General features: G+C 48.3%; 1 pseudogene; it reads right to left on the bottom strand.

Moving 5' to 3' along the window:
• Positions 1 to 312: 312 nt before the first annotated feature.
• LOC123157142 (WAT1-related protein At1g09380-like) lies at positions 313 to 3517 on the bottom strand (annotated as a pseudogene).
• Positions 3518 to 13073: the final 9556 nt, after the last annotated feature.

Consider the following 13073-nt stretch of genomic DNA (forward strand, 5'->3'; position numbering starts at 1 on the left):
TACATTGCATAAACTACTTGTTTCAAAGGAAATAAAAACTAAAAAAAGATAACCATCTTGGTTCATGAGCTCGTCCCAATTCACGTTGTTGTCGGAGCCGTCAAAGTAGTCGTTGTTGCTGGACCCGAAGTCGAGGTCGCTGGAGCAAAGGTCAATGATTGCCGCAATGTAAGGCCCGGACTCGTGAGTAACTCACTTCTTGTGTAGCTCGAGATGTTGGCACTCCTCAGCGACGACCTCTGAATGATTCCGGCAGACCTCGGCCATGTACGCCTAATCGACCCATGCCTCCTCGAGCCACTCGAAGGACACCTAATTTTCCCGCACCTCGCGGCGGGAGACCACCTAGGGATCGATGGCGATGATCTCTAGCACCTTGTGGCTACTGATGTAGAGGCTCACTGCCTACAAGTCGTAGGCCCTTGCCGCCAGCTCCGCCGATTGGAAGGAGCCATGCTAGTATGGACGACTAGTGTCTCAATCCTTTTTTCCGAAACCAATGCCCCACCACCACCACCGCATGCCGGGGTACTTGCTCTTCGGCGGCAGCAGTAGTAGGTTGTTGAGGGAGTGGGAGGGTGGTGCACTCATCATGCTTAGGTTGGCTGTGTGCCGCGGCGCGGATCCGCGCTTTTAATCGGTTGCAATGACCTCTGACGGCTAGATCCCACCATTTGAGGGGAGTCTAGTCCGGCTTCGGTCGAATATATGTGCCAGAGGGGGGGGGTGCCGCGCGGTGTATTTGGACGTTACCGGCGTTGATGCAGTGAGGGGGGAGGGGAAATTTTATCCTCGGACTTAGCCATGGCTGAGTAAATTTAAGAGGCGACCAACGCGAGGAGTAAAGTTATTGAGGAGTTAAACCAGATAGTTGTTTAGGCTCATGTCGCCTCTAGGGGGGCGGCTCGGGCGCCCTAGCCGCCGTCGCCTCCAGGCCCTCCCTCCCCCCTGCTTCCCTGCCGCCGCCGGAGGAGGCCGAAGAGCGAAGCTCGCCCGGCGGACGGCGGACGGCGAGCCTTCCTCCTCTCCTCACGAGGGGATCCTTTGGCCGAAACGTGATGGTGAACCTGGTCGCCCGGCGTGGAGTCGGAGTAGGCGCAATGGGGCGGCGGCCCGATCGGATTCCGGCGGCGGTTGTGCCTCCACGGCTGCGGGGGTAGCGTGGGGCCGGCCATGGCGGCTGGCGGCGGCGGATCTGGGGCCCCCACCATAGATCGGTTTCCCTCCAGATGGCGAGTCTCGCATCCTCTGGGCATCGTGGAGGTGCCGGCGGTGACGTGTGCTCAGCCTGGTGATGGTGGCGGCCATGCTCGGGAGTTGGATTCCTTCGAACAGATCTGGGTGAAAACTTGCTTTCGGCTTCTGCCAAGGCTGGTGGTGGCGGCGCTATCTGCATCGTCCCTTCTTGAAGGCATCACCATGGAGAAGCTCAAGGCCACTCTCTGCTACATCCGGGGAAACCCTAGATTGGATGATCGAATGACGATGGCGCTCTGGTGTCGTTCCCCCCTTGGGGGCGTCATTCTTGGAGGTACACACGTGTTCGAGGGACCATAGGCGGATTCTTTGGTGGAGCGGTGCGTCATCTCACTCATTGATGGCAGCTGATCTCGATGACATGGCGCTGTGGGGACTCGGCGTCCGATGCACGGAGATGGACTCGGGCAGGAGGGTGACGCGGTCTGGCATCGTGGTGACGTCAACGACAGTTAGACCGAGCAAGGTAGATGCAACAGTACAACTCTGAAGATGGATTGGTGGCAGGTGGCTGCGGCGGCCTCATACCCGGCAGGCGTCCTGGTTGAGGAGTGCGCCGGACCGGTGGGTGCCCCATACCCGGCAGGCGTCCTGGATGGGACCTCAGGTATTAGATGTTAGGTTTGGCTGCGAGGTGTGTTTGGTATTAGGCCCAGACCATCAGCATCCCTTCATCATTTGGATAGGAGTAGCGACAGATGTTGCTTAGACGTGGCTTTAGTCTTACTGTTGTATTATTTTGTAAGGTCTTGTGTGAATAATTAATAAAGTGGCTGCATGCATCGTCCAGATGCAAAGGCCGGGGGTCTTCCCCCTTTTCTAAAAAAAACCCAGATAGGTGTTTGGCTAGGTCCCATTTAACTCCTCAAAACAAACAATTTACTCCCTCAACCGATTTTGAGGGATTGGCTAGAGATGTCCTTATATTGGTATTACTAACTTGCAACTATGTCTTCAAGCTAAGCTTTTCAAGTACTGTACACGATCAAAACATTGTAAAGCATACTGCCTTTTTTTTAAGAATTGATGTATACTGTCTTGGTAATATAATGATCTTGGCATTAACTGCTTTGTTTGTATTCAGATGACAATGCGTGATGACTACTTGCAACTCGCACCTGATCACGCAATGTATGATTTGTATTTCATTAATCACGCAATGAATGTGTCGAAAGTGTGGTACATCAGCTCCCAATTGGAATCAGCGGTGTCACTCTTCAGCCCCGAGCCCTTCGCGGTGATCTCGGCTTCACTTTTGCCGTCGACTAGGGCCGCCGGTCTGCTCATCTCACTCCCCTTGCCCCACAGCACCATGTACAGCCCGCCAACAATGAGAGCAGACCCAATAGCACTGCAGCGACAAAAGATAAAAAACGTCATGACTCTCAGAAGAAGAAATGCTGAACAATGCCGTCAGGATGAAGGAACGTACCTTCCGACGTGCAGCTGCTCGTCGAGGACAGCCCACCCGAGAACGGCGACGACGACAAGCACTACCGGGTTGAACATGGAGAAGAAGAGCGAGCCGCGCGCCTGGATGCAACCACGTCATCACTGCGAACGTGACACCCCAGCCGACGATCCCCTAAAGATGCATGTTCTTGTTGCGCCCGCCCCCCCCCCCCCCCCCCCCCCCCCCCCCCCCCACTCAATGGTGACTTGGTGAGTGAGATGATGATCGGCATAGTAATTACCATATAGAACACGGTGTAGAGCCTAATGCCGAGCCTAAGGTTCAAGACGGAGAGGCTGTGGTCCACGGCGGCGCTGACGCCCGCACACTCAAGCGATACTGTGAGGGACATGATGGTTGTGCTGGTTTACGGCGCCGAGCCTTGTTCTGCAAAAGAAATTTAGTAGTCAATCTCATCATATCACGTACTGACAATGAATTGAATGTGCCGCTCGATCTAGACGCATACCTGCATGACGAGCCAGGCGGCCCAAGCGGCGGCGCTGAGGATGACGAGGGCGTCGCGACTCGCGAGGCCAGTACTGGCCGGTGGCACCTACGCGACGGCGATGGCGGCGTGCTCCGTGTAGCGCCAGTGGACAGGGGAGGCCGGGACCTTGAGGAGCGGGCCCTTGTACAATGGCATGATCATGGAGCCGCCGAGGCAGACGAGCGTCGCACCGCCTCCATCCTCAGCGCGGCGGCTATGGCGAAGGTGAGGGCCGGGACGATGTTGCCGATCGCGCAGGCCACAGTCGGGCCGGTGGACTGGAACCCGACAAAGAAGGGCACCTCGCTCACCGCCATGCTGCGCGTGCATGCCCGCCCGAGCAGCGTAGGGAAGCTGGTCAATCATCTGGAATCTAACTGCTCAAAACAAAAAAAATCTGGAATCCTTTCTGGACTAGCTAATCTCTCAAATTCACTGCTAACGAACATCGAATGGGCAGCAGCAACGCACGATAGATATGGTAGCAGATCCAACGGCCTAAGTCACCCGCATGGCAAGTAATTGTCTGTCATGTTACTGGGTTAAGGCCCAGCGTGCTCGCCTGGCCGGCCCAACTAACGCGACTACTAGCTAAGAATTTCGGACCCATGTCTTACTGATTAGTCCCATACGGCTTTTGCAAACTTCTTTACAGATGTTTATAATGTTGATTGTCAGTGCAATTAACACCAAGTGGTCAGCTTGGTAAGCTATCAACAAAAAATTACAATCACTGATAAATGATTCCTAGGTTGTGGTTCTCATCACAACCTCTCTTAGCACACCGACATGGTGTGTTCAGCTTTTTTTTTTTAAGTGTCTTGTTTTTTTAGAAGGCTAGCCTGGCTGGTGGAGTGCAATGAATCTTGTTCAATGTTTGTCGAGTATAGTTTGGGCTTACAAAATTTCCTATGATAACTCAATTTGGTTAATCTCACTATTTTTTTCGGTAAAAACACAACAGAGTAAGCTTCCCTCCCTGCCGTCATAGAAGATTATAAACATCATTGTTTTCCTATTTTCTCAGTTCAAGCCTTGGTCTTCTTAGCGGCTTTTTGACTCCCTGTTAATGTTTTAAAGCTAGACCTGAAAAGCGTTTTGTTCTATACAAAATAATAATATTGAGCGAACGAAGAAAACCAGCGACAAATAGTTTGTTAGGTGTCTCAAATAACTCGGCAAGATTATATTGTATGTAGCTTACGATGCTACGATGAGTCTTAATCTTGTTATTTTGTTAATGGCACCTTGTTTATACTAAACAAATAGAGATTCATAACATGAGTTTTAGTAGTTAGTTTAAAAATGTTAGTAGTACTAATAAATATTGGACCACACGAAAGGTAAAATAATACATACTGCCTCTAGCAGTCGTTGCGGCGACGTGTCTGTGTGGTCGTGTCATCATCGTAATCTTGTATTTGCCTTTGGGTCATTTTAATATAGAAAGGTGGGAGAGGTTAGCCTAAAGCTATCGAGGTAGAGCCCGAGCACGCGGACATGGTGTGTTCAGCTTTTTATTTTATAGCCTACTTTTTCATTATATTGTCTTTTTTCAATATCTTTTTTTTTGGACGTTAGCCTGGCGGGTGCACCCGGGAGATGAATCTTGACCGAAGTCTTGGCTTGTAGTTTGTTGTGGTTATAAAATTTCCTACATTAAGTTTTCAATTTGACAAATATGGCTATTTTTTTCCTGCTAAAACTGTAACAGAGTAAGCTCCCCCGTCCCGCATAGTATAATATAAAGACGATTTTTTTGTCCATTTTGGGTAGTTCGAGTCTTCGTCTTCTCATCAGCCGCTTGAGTCCTTGTTAATGTTTTAAAGCGAGATAGAAAAGCATTTTGTTTTATACAAAATAACATTGACGACTGAATGAAGAAAAACCGACGAGGAACAATTTGTTGGGTGTCCAAAAGAATTCGCCAAGATTACATTGTGTAGTTTACCATGCCACAACAATTGATGAAGTGTCATCATCGTATCGTGTTAATGGCATCTAGTTTATATTAAACAAATAGATATTCCTAACATGAGCCTTAATCGTTAGTTCCAAAAGAAATATATTCTTATTAATGTTAGTGGCATTAACAAAAAATGGCTCGTAAAAAGGTAAAATATTGCATACCGTCGCTAGTTTTTTTTGGCGAGGAAACATAGGGTATTTATTCCAAGATCAAAGGATTACAATCATTTGCAACAAGTTCAGCAGATGGGATTGGTTAAGCCAGCATGTAGGACTATCCCCAGTACGGCCATAAGTAGCTAAACAATGTGCAACCCTATTTTGTTCACTAGAAATTTTAAGCGGAGTAAACACCCTATTCTCCAACAATCCCTTAAATTCAGGGATAATATCACCATAAGCAGATCTATCCATGGAACCATTATTAATAGCCGCCAATGCAACTGTATAATCTCGGTGGATCATCATCTGGAAAGCCGGGCCCTGGATCCTAAGACTAACACCCTCCATGATAGCATGTAGTTCTGCCTCTAGTGCATCGTTAGAATAGAAAATGCAGATGTAGGCTACAAATATTACCGTTCCCTGGTTATCTCGTAGGATCATGCCAGAACCGGCCGATCCGTCTCTTTGACAATAAGATCCATCAACCGAAAGTGGTACCCAACCAGGTGGCGGTAAAGGCCACGGCTGCGGCAGCAGCTTTGTTTTATCTACCTTTAGAGAAGCTTCAACAACAACTGGGGTTTTATTGTTTATCACTTCACTAGTACTCATAGTATCCAACTGCCAAATAGAATTAAGATAACTACTCAGGTATGAACATGACACCTCCATGGGGGGAATATTTTTACCATGCACGAGCTCATTACGAAGATGCCATGTTCGTCCATGCACCATAATAATCATATCTCTGTACTGATCCAATTGCCCATCAAGAAGATTGAACAACCACTCATCACCAGACCATTGAACGTCCACCCGGCGAGGAATGGGCCAAATCTCCAGCATGGCATCCCATAAAGCAGCAGCAACGGGGCATGCAAGAAGTGCATGAAATGTAGATTCATCTTCCCGCCCACATACTGCACAAGTAGCTCGTGTACTGACATTTCTCTTGTTTTTCAACATGTTCATCGGGTAGAGTGCCTGATATAACTTTCCATGCAAATTGCTTCATCTTTGAGGGCACTGCTGCCATCCAAACCAAGTTCCAAAGCCATCGAAGTCTTGTCTTTGCCTTTCGATCATTTCTATAATCAAGGTGGGGAAGGTTAGCCTGAGAGCCGTCAAGGTAGAGACAAGCATGCCCATGGCAATAACGGAGGGACCTCTCTCCCACAAGGCGGCAGCGCCGCGCGCCCCCGGGGAGTCCCCATCCACACCGCCTTCAGCCCTCCCCCTCCATCGGCACCCACTACCGCCGTCGTCACTGAGGACACCGCGGGGCGAAGCCCCTGTGGTGAGGCGGCGGCGGCGCAGTCCTCCACCGGTGGTAATGCATGGGGGCGGGACGTCCATCTCCCACCTCCTCCAACGGCAGTGCGTAGCGGGTTGGCGGTGGCCAGGAGATCTCTGACAGCCGTTGGCGGATGAGATTTTGGTTGCGATGAGATCTGATCTGGGCCTGATGGGTTTAGATTGAGATCCATTGCGGCTGCGCTTTGTCTCGACAACGGCAAGAGGAGATCCCCCCTAGGTAATCTTCGCACTAGTATAAAAAGGGCCATTTGTCCCGGTTCATAAGGGCTTTTAGTCCCGGTTCTGGAACCAGGACTAAAGGGTCGTTACTAAAGCGCCCCCCCTTTTAGTCTCGGTTCTTACACGAACCGGGACTAAAGGCCGTCCACATGACCGCTGTCTGGAGCTCCACCTTTAGTCCCGGTTGGTAACATCAAACGGGACTAAAAGTGTTTTTACGGAAAAAATGATTTTTTTTAATTTTTTTCGATTTTCAAATTTCTGAATTATTTTCCAATTTAATCTCTAATAACCCCTCATCACTACTCAATTTAACCTCTAATCTCTAATCACCCATCATCATTCCAAATCATCTAACTTCCCAACCGGTCACCCATCCTCTCACTACTCCAGCCTGAGCACGCTTAACTTTCGGGTTCTATTCCCACTTGTTTCCAAGTCCGCACTTGTTGTTTTCCTGACAATAGTAAGATGTCAATCCTATTAACCCTCAGGAGTTTAGCTTGAGTACGAAGTCACACGTTTCACTGTTTGAGTTTGAAACTATTATTCTAAAAAATAATAATTATTTAGTAACACTAATATTTCTTCAATAAGTAGTTTGACCATAGTTTGACCACAGTTTGACCAGATTTGATCAAAATTCGAAAAATTGAAATAATTATTTAGTAACACTAATATTCTTGAATAACTATGTAGTAACACTAATATTTCTTCAATAAGTAGTTTGACCATAGTTTGACCACATTTTGACCAGATTTGACCAAAATTCAAAAAATTGAAATAATTATTTAGTAACACTAATATTCTTGAATAATTATGCAGTAACACTAATATTTCTTGAATAAGTAGTTTGACCATAGTTTGACCACAGTTTGACCAGATTTGACCATAGTTTGACCAGATTTGACCAAAATTCTAAAAAACTGTAATAATTATTTCGTAACACTCTTATTATTGAATAATTATTTAGTAACACTTATACTTCTTGAATAAGTAGTTTGAACAAAGTTTGACATGATTTAACCAAAATTCAAAAAAAATTAAAATTTGAGCATAACCTTTTTCCTTTTAGAATTTGAGGATTCTAAAAATTTGCAAACAGGTCGTAGGCCGTCAAAATCGGATGCGGATTTTCGTGCTGAACATTTTGATATATTATACGTTTTTTCTGATATTGTATGCAAAAATTATAGCCGTTTTACATTTTCCCTAGACTTTTTGCAAAACATGTCCAAATTTAAGTTTTTATATTTTTCTGACTAGTACATGTAGTAACATAACTACATCTGGAAGGATTTTGATTTTTGAGGTTTTTATCATTTTCTTTTGCTTTTTACAAAACTGTAGAGGCGATCCGGGGGGGGGGGGGGAGAGTTTGAAAAATGGGACATGTAGTACCGGTTCGTGCCACGAACCGGTACTAATGCCTCAAACCCCATTAATACCGGTTGGTGGCTCGAACCAGGACTAAATGTCTAACCTTCAGTACCGGTTGCACTACTACAAAAAGGGCTATAGATGGAATGGCAACTAATGGCGCACCTGTCATGTGGTGCACCACAACTATATTGCAGTGGCGCACCATGTGCAGGTGCGCCATTATTGTGGAAGCCAATAATGGCGTATCATGCACACGGTGCGCCACTAGTAAAGATTTTTTTCTTATTTTTCCTAAGATTCTAATGACGCATCATGGCAGGGTGCGCCATTAATAGTTTGAACTAGTAATGGCGCACTGTGCCATGATGCGCCATTAGAATACATACTTTTTATTTTATTTTTTTGCAAAACTTCTAATGGTGCACCAGCAGCAGGTGCGCCATTAGTAACCAGGGTTACTAATGGCGCATTTGCAGGTGATGCGCCATTAGTAACCTGGGACCAACAAGATATTTTGGACAACCCACCTACCCACTCACTTTCCCCACTTCATTCTCTCCACCTCCCCCTCCAAGCTTGTCTCGGCTGCCTCCTCCTCCTCACCTCATTTGCACCATAGATTCATCCAAATTAAGTGGTTAAATTACCTTTTTTTGATAGGTAAGTAAGGGAGGAAGCTATCTTTATGTTGTTCTCCCTCTCCAACAATGTGCACATGCACTTTTTGTGGCCTAGATAGATCCATGTATGTTCGTGGTGTTGCATATGTTTGTGGTGTTGCATATATGTTTGTGTTTGCAGGTACCGGTATTTGAAATGCGATAGTTGCCAATATTTTGCCGGAATGTCGATTCATTTCCGTTTCGGCGAGAATTTTGGCACTATGCATTCTTCTTGGTCCTATTTTTAGGGAAAGTCATGCCAAATTTTTTCTTGGTTCTAAAATATCGTTTTGCTCCACCCCGAGGCGACCATGGTCCGCACGATGACCGAAGGCATCGTGAATAGGTTTTTGAGCTCCGCGAAGGCCGAGATGCTTCAAAAGAACGAGACGGAGATAAGATGTCCGTTTCGAAGATGCAAGCTGAAGAGCCTTATCGCGGACCCGGATTCCGGGCAGGTGCGGGAGCACCTACTCTTGCGTGGTTTCATGGATGGCTATCGGTGGCAAGGTGATGAAGATGACTATGAAGTCGTCCATGGGGGTCGGGCGGCCAGAAATGTGTAAGACTCGGGCGGGTGAGAAGACGAAGAATCTCCAGGACATGATCATGATGGTGATGCTGTACACAGTCATCATGTAGAAGATGCAGGACATGATGATGAGGAAGATGCCGGAGCAGACGAAGGGCATGCTCATGAAGATGAAGATGCCGGCGGAGCAGACGATGATGGACCATCGATGGGATGGGTGCAGGACCCTCATGTTCAAGAGATGCTTCTCAAGCAGACGGATAACGCAAGAGCTGCCGCCCGAGAGAAAGCCAAGCTGGATCAACTGGAGATAGACGCGGTTACTCCATTGTATGAAGGATGCATGCCTGAGGATACCCGCCTGAAAGTAACTCTCATGGCTCTGGAGATGAAGGTAAAACACAAAATGACCGACACATGCTTCGACGAGAACATGTCATTCTGGCGCGAACGTCTTCCCAAGGGGAACAAGTGCCCGACCAGTTTCGAGGAGACGAAGAAAATCGTGTGTCCTCTGGATTTACCGCACGTGAAATACCATGTGTGCATGAACAATTGCATCATTTATCGGGACGAGCACGCGGAGTCTACCATATGTCCGGTGTGCGGCGTCACTCGATACAAGAGGAGGAAGAAAGCTCCTCGAAAAGTGGTGTGGTACTTTCCGATCACTCCTCGTCTGCAGCGGTATTTCATGGACCCTAAGGTAGCAAAGCTCCTGCGTTGGCACGCAGATAGGGAGAAGAAGAAGCGAGAAGATGACGCAAATGTTCCGGAGATAAATAAAAAAGACGAGATGCTGAGTCACCCTAGGGATGGGAGCCAGTGGCAAGCGTTGAACTTCGAACACCCAAAATTTGGGAAGGATCCAAGGAACATCGTGCTGGGCGCGAGCACCGATGGAGTCAATCTGTTTGGCAGCCAGAGAAGCACACATAGCACCTGGCCTGTGTTTGTGTGGACGTACAACCTTCCCCCTGGTTGTGCATGAAGAGGAAGTACATTCACATGAGTATGCTAATTGAAGGGCCGAAACAACCAGGGAACGACATCAATCTGTATCTGGGGCTGCTGAAAGAGGAGCTAGACACGCTGTGGAAAACGCCAGCCAATACGTGAGACGCCGCACAGAAAGAATATTTCCCTATGAGAGCCGCACTGCTCACGACGGTGCACGACTATCTCGGTTACGGATATCTCACGGGGCAGGTGGTCCATGAATTTTCTGGATGCGTCATGTGCATGGATGACACAACGTATCGCCAGCTAGATAGAGATCCCGGGTCTTCGAAAACCGTGTTCATGGGACATCGAAGGTGGCTTTGCGACGATGACCCATGAAGGAAACGCAAGGATCTGTTTGATGGTGAAATCGAACCCCGAAGACGCCCGCGTACGAGGAGCGGCGAGGAAATAGACCAGCTGTTGAAAAATTGGGAAGATTGCCCACTGCCGGGAAAGAAGCAAAAGGCGCCAGAGCCGGGAAAGAAGCGAAAGGCGCCAAAGCTGCTGCTGAAGGTATGGAAAACGAGGTCTGTTTTCTGGGACATGCCGTACTGGAAGATCCACTGTGTGCCTCACAGCCTTGATGTCATGCATATCATGAAGAATGTGTGCGAGAGTCTGCTTGGTACCCTGCTCAACATGCCAGAGAGGACCAAAGATGGGCCGAAAGCAAGGGCAGACTTGAAATCAATGGGCATCAGGGAGGAGCTTCACGCTAATGATCTTGATGATGATGAGGCGAAGCAGGACACGGAAAGTCGTCGCAAAGGCAAAAAGGCCAAGAAGACCGGAAATGATTACCCTCCCGCGTGCTTCACTCTAAGTCAGGAGGAGATCGATCAGTTTTTCACCTGCCTCATAGGAGTAAAACTTCCTTACGGTTACGCAGGGAAGATAAGCAGATACCTAGACCCAGCGAAGCAGAAGTTCAACGGGATGAAGTCTCACGACTGTCACGTGCTGATGACGCAGATACTTCCAGTTGCAATCCGTGGGATCATGGACACGCATGTCCGTGAAATGCTATTTGGCCTATGCAACTTTTTCGACGTCATCTCTCGGAAGTCGGTTGGCGTGAGGCAACTCAGAAGGCTACAGGAAGAGATCATGGTGATACTATGAGAGCTTGAGATGTACTTCCCGCCTGCATTCTTCGACGTTATGGTGCATCTGCTGGTCCATATTGTGGAGGACATCATCCAACTCGGGCCGACGTTCCTGCACAGCATGATGCCGTTCGAAAGGATGAATGGTGTCATCAAAGGATACGTTTGCAACATGTCACGTCCAGAAGGAAGCATAGCCAGGGGCTTTCTGACCGAAGAGTGCATCTCCTATTGCATGAATTATCTAGGCATCAAGGACCCCGTTGGTCTGCCCGTCAACAGTCACCTCGGCAGGCTCGCTGGATGGGGTCACCGTGAGGGTCGCCGCGAAATGCATGTCGACTTCAAGGGTCGACTCATCGACTTTGAAAGAGCAAACCTAGTCGCGCTACAACACATAGACGTGGTCGATCCTTGGGTGGTAGAGCACAAAACCTTTATTGAGAAGACATACAATGACCGAGGCCAACAGAGGACGGACGGAGATATAATCAAAGAGCACAAAATGTTTCACGCGTTGGTTCAAGCAGAAGCTTCTGTCGTACCCTTTACATGAGGATTCTTCCGCGGAAGAACAACTCATATTCACCTTGTCACAGGGTGCCGAGCACAACCTGATGACCTATGAGGCGTACGATATCAACGGCTACACATTCTACACCGAGGACAAGTACATGAAGAGCGATGGTTATCAGAACTCCGGGGTAACGATGGAATCCTACACCAGTAACAACAAGGATAGATACTACGGAAGGATCGAGGAGATCTGGGAGTTGAGCTACGCTGGAGAGAAGGTCCCGATGTTCCGTGTCAGATGGGCCAAGAGCATCATAAAAGAAGACCGGTATTTCACCACCATGGTTATACCCGAAGCCAAATCCAAGACCGCGGGCGCAAACGTCACCGCGAAAAATGAGCCATGGGTACTGGCTTCCCAAGTGGACCAATGCTTCTTCATTACCGACCCGCCAAAGCCCAGTCGTGTTGTCGTGAGGAGAGGCAAAAGGAAGATCATCGGAATGGATGGAGTCGTCAATGAGCAAGACTTCGACAAGTACGGCGACCCGAAGATGGAACATGACGACGATGATGAAGTATCAGCATACACCACAAGAAGAAGCAGGACCACCCTACCTAAAGGACGTCCGTTTAAGAGAAGAACTCCATTTATGAAAAATAAGGGCAAGAAGATTGTGAACAGATAGCTAGCTAAGATCGATTGTATTTAAATTGTAGCCTTCATTTCTAGATTGTATTTCATGGGCACTTTTTGAACTCATGAATGTTTTCAAATTTCATGGACACTCGATCTCGATCCCCCTCCATCTCGATCGCTATCCCACCTCGCCAGATCTGCCCCCCTCGCCGCCGAGCACCCCCCGCACCATCTCCCTCGCTCCACCGGCCGCCGCCGCCGACCCCCGACCTGCACCCTCCCCCACTCCACCATCGCCAATGACCCACCGCACCCTCCCCCGCTCCACCGGCCGCTGCCGCCGACCCCCGGCCCGCACCC

The sequence above is a fragment of the Triticum aestivum genome, chromosome 7B (genome assembly GCF_018294505.1).
Source record: "Triticum aestivum cultivar Chinese Spring chromosome 7B, IWGSC CS RefSeq v2.1, whole genome shotgun sequence".
Lineage (NCBI taxonomy): Eukaryota > Viridiplantae > Streptophyta > Magnoliopsida > Poales > Poaceae > Triticum > Triticum aestivum.